This window comes from Emys orbicularis, chromosome 16 (assembly GCF_028017835.1).
Source record: "Emys orbicularis isolate rEmyOrb1 chromosome 16, rEmyOrb1.hap1, whole genome shotgun sequence".
In the NCBI taxonomy this organism is placed as follows: domain Eukaryota; kingdom Metazoa; phylum Chordata; order Testudines; family Emydidae; genus Emys; species Emys orbicularis.
In genome coordinates, this window is record NC_088698.1 from 26,756,103 (window position 1) to 26,760,831 (window position 4,729).

Sequence of the window (4,729 nt, forward strand, 5' to 3'; positions counted from 1 at the left end):
CAGCTCGTAGCTGCTAATATAGAATGTAATCCTGTAATTTTGTGATGGAGGTAACAAATTCAGTCGTGGCCTAATCGGAGCTATGCCTCTTTGACTTCAAGTGAAGCTGTGCATGCTTATGCCTACATTGAATGTACTCAATTATACCGGGCCTCTTTACCAGATGAGTTCAACATGCTTTACACATGAAGGTCCTAATTTTGCAAACACTGGCTCCTGAGGGTAGTACTTACTATCATGAGTAGGCCCACTTGCAACAATGCAACTGACTTATTAGCGCAAGCACTACACCCAGTAAGATGTGTTGACAAGACCGGACCCAAAGTGCAGTTTACATTCTGAAAAATTACTTTAAAAATTGTATCCCAAGTGCTGTGGCTATATCTGAGTGATATTTTTGCTCCTATTGTGCTCTGTTCACAAGCAAAAAATACATTTGGAGTTGCCATCCCCCAAAACTCCTGGGTGTGAAAGTCAAACAGAAATTCTCTCTGGTTTTGACATTACCAGTTGTATTTTTGCCACTGAAATATAATAGTTGATGAGCAGAATTCCACTCACTGTTCCACAACTGTTTGTTCCTGCAGTGCTAATGGGATTAAATTAGTAAAAACTTTAGTAAACGGTATTCTGAAATGGTCATGAAAATTTACCAGCTTGAGCACAAAACCCAGTTGCCAATCCTTTACTGAGTTGTTGACAATGATAAATCTAATTATACCTTACTTATCCTGGGAAAGTAGACTTTTAGAAAGCTGTGGTAAAGTAAGCATCCTGGAGCAAATATCTTAAAGGACACTCAAGTTTAAATAAAATTACACTTTTTTGAAAGCTTTGTACCTTACAATGTATAACTCTTAAAAATTACTATAGATGAAAAGAGGATAGAAAATAAATAAATAATCCCCCCCCCCCCCCCAAGGGGTGTGTGTAGAAGGAGGTCACTTTCATTGTTTCTCCTGGATAGGTCACTTTTCCTCTATTCTGTGAGTCTTTCACAAAGCAACAGCAGAGGAAAACGTTTAAAAATAGAAAATATGGGTTTGTAAAAGTACAAGGTAAACAGGGCACCTTATTAATTTTTTTTAAGCTGTTTGGATTCCTTTTAAATTGGAGCTATTACTAGTCATTTTTCTGACCATAACTGCACTTTAAGCCTTTAGGCACAGCTCATGTATGTATTTCCCCCATTCTTCAACTGGGGAAATGGGCACAAAAGATGTGCCTTGTGCAAAATCACATATTAACTGCGTGGCAGAGGCACAAATAAAGACCAGAACTCATGATGTCAAGTCTGTTCTCTAACCAGTAGAGTGCACTCAATTTTATTTTGATCCCTTGTTACTCAATGGTATTAAGCATTTACTTTAAACAGTTTAAACATCAGTTACTGTATATATTATATTTAGATTTAAAATTGAAATAAATTATGCTTATAATTTGTCTTGCCACCAAGACATCTGACAAACTTCTTGTTTTGTAACTGTCATTCATCTTACTCCATTTAGTTACACGGTGCCAGTAATAATCTCAGCTTCGTGAAGATATCCTCTTAAGTGTTCAGTGATTCATCATTCAGAGTCTTGAGTGTAATATGGTCCATGGGCTACCAGGTGTAGACAAAACCCTTCCCGGCTCCACAAATAGCATAAAGAGAATAATGTAGTCACAGTCTCTTTCCTCACTTTAACACTGCTTTATTCTTGGGATTAAGCCTGACCTTGATATTGTTCTCTACTCACTATTTTTTTTTAAAGGAGGCTCCTACTTAAGTTAGACTTTGGGGAGTCAGTTGAATGAACCCTCAACAAAAATATATTCTCATTTTTATTGATACTCAGAAGTGCAGTGTAAATCAGATGAGCTAATCCCATAGTAACTGATTAACAGTGGTTTTTGTTTTTCATTAATCAGCTTCAGACGTTCTGATGTAACATGGCACTTGTGTGCTTTACACATATGAAACCTCATAGCAGTGCTCTGCAAAAGGTACATATATCTCTTGCACCAGTTTGGAAACAGGCTCTTTGACTTGAACCTAATGATGTGTACTCTACAGCAGGTGTTCTCAATCTTTTTCTTTGAGCCCCCCCCAGCATGCTATAAAATTCCACAGCCCACCTGTGCTACAACTATTTTTCTACATGTAAAAGTCAGAGCTAGCATTAGGGGGTAGCAAGCAGGGCAACTGCCCAAGCCCCATGCTACAGGAGGCCCCGTGAAGCTAAGTTGCATAGGCTTCAGCACCGGATGGCAGGGCATCGGGCCCTGTGCTTCAGTCCCATACAGTGGGGCTTTGGCTTGCTATCCTGGGCCCCAGCAAGTCTAATGCCAGCCCTGCTTGGTGGCCCCCCACAGGGCCCCAGACCCCTGGTTGAGAACCACTGCTCCAGGGGTAAGTGACTTACTGAAGGCTAGAGAGAGGTGGTGGTAGAGCTAGGCTTATAATTTGCCTTCTATTTACCAGATGTGCATTTTGATATCACAGAGGGGTTCTCAGGCCTACTTAATGACATTTATCTAGAGCACCAACTGTTAGTAGAAGCCACCACTGTACTTAAGACTATACATAGTTCTTGAGAGGACTGGGTATTTCAAAACATGTTTTTGAAAATTCATTATAGCTTACTATGGAGTATGTAAGGGAAATCCAGCTTCCCATCTCACCTAGGCAGGCACAAAAGGCTGTGAGACTAATGGAAACACGGTGATTCCTCTGTGCAGGGAGGACGTGCCATGGGGATGCTGGGCAAGGGAACTATACTCCCTCCCCTCAGCATCTCACAGAGCTGTCCTCTGCAATAGCTTACTCTGTGGAAGTGAAGGTGGAGGTGTGACCAGACCAACTAAACTTCAGAATCTTTTGGCCAAAAAACTTGGGGGAATATGGAGGGCTGTGGCTGCTAGAGTCTGTGGGTGATAGGTGTGGCTCCCCAAAATGTGGGAAGAATTCTATTCTGGGCAGCCCCTACATATCTAGTTCACCTACCAAAAGCCAATTCATTTGGGCTTTGATGGGAGAAACCCTCTTCAGCTGTGACAGGGCATAATAATAGATAGCTATTGTGACGGGTTGGATCACAGATACTCCCTGGGGTTGCCAACTGATGTGCCAAGACTACTTCTGCCCCTGCTTTCCCTGCCAGCTTGGGACTCCAGCACCCTGTCTTGTTGAGCCAGACACACTAGCCTGCTCCAACACAAACCCAGGGTCTGAACCACGTGCCCCAAAGCTGCAGACTTAACTGAAAGCAGCTTAAGAAGTGTTCCTGTCTTTAACACTCAGATGCCCAACTCCCAATGGGGTACAAACCCCAAATAAATCTGTTTCACCTGTATAAAGCTTATACAGGGTAAACTCATAAATTGTTCGCCCTCTATAACACTGATAGAGATACATGCACAGCTGTTTCTCTCCCCCCCTCCCCCCCCGATATTAATACATACTCTGGGTTAAATGAGTAAAAAGTTATTTTATTAAATACAGAAAGTAGGATTTAAGTGGTTCCAAGTAGTAACAGACAGAACAAAGTGAATTACCAAGCAAAATAAAATAAAACCTGCAAGTCTATGCCTAATACAGTAAGAAAACTGAATACAGCTAAAATCTCACCCTCAGAGATGTTTCAATAAGTTTCTTTCACAGACTGGATGCCTTCCTAGTCTGGGCACAATCCTTTCCCCTGGTACAGACCTTGTTCCAGCTCAGGTGGTAGCTAGGGGATTTCTCATGATGGCTGCCCCCTTATTCTGTTCCACCCTCTTATATATCTTTTGCATAAGGCGGGAATCCTTTGTCCCTCTGGGTTTCCACCCCTCTTTTTCAATGGAAAAACACCAGGTTAAAGATGGATTCCAGTTCAGGTGACATGATCACATGCCACTGTAAGACCTCAAGCCTTCATTCCTCCTAGCCTGACTCTCAGGAAGACCTGCCTGCAAACAGAGCCATCCACAGTCAATTGTCATGGTTGATGGGAGCCATCAAGATTCCAAACCACCATTAATGGCCCACACTTTGCATAATTACAATAGGCCCTCAGAGTTATATTTCATATTTCTAGTTTCAGATACAAGAATGATACATTCATACAAATAGGATGAACACACTCAGTAGATTATAAGCTTTGTAATGATACCTTACAAGAGACCTTTTGCATGAAGCATATTCCAGTTACATTACATTCACTCATTAGCATATTTTCATAAAATCATATAAAGTGCAACATCACAGCTATTACCTCCCTTTCAAGCTGAGCTAGAAAATACTTCTGTAGGATTATAAGGAATTTCTTGTATGAAACCTGCAGCCTTTTGGATCAAGACTAGAAGTCACTTTGGGAATAAATCATCTCCCCATAACTTAATGGGCATTACTGTAAACCTGGCACTTATGGGTAGTGTTTTGGGAATGGCTGTTTTGCTGAAAAATGACCTCTTTGTAACACACTACAGTATGGCAGTCCTGTGTCTGGCTGCAAACTAGCTTCCATCTCACATTTTCATTTAATTTTTTGAAATGGTGTTCAGTGCAGCATGAAAATGATTCTTAGTTCCAATAAAGCTACCCCTATGTACAGAAATTTGTAAACTAAATTAGTACTCTTGGGATGTATAGAGGGCAAGGTCAAGCAAGCCCATATAAAAACCCTAACTGCAGCCACCAGCAGAATGCACCTCTTTCTGCAATACCAGGCTGACATCTATGCCAGCACGTATCTCCATTGAC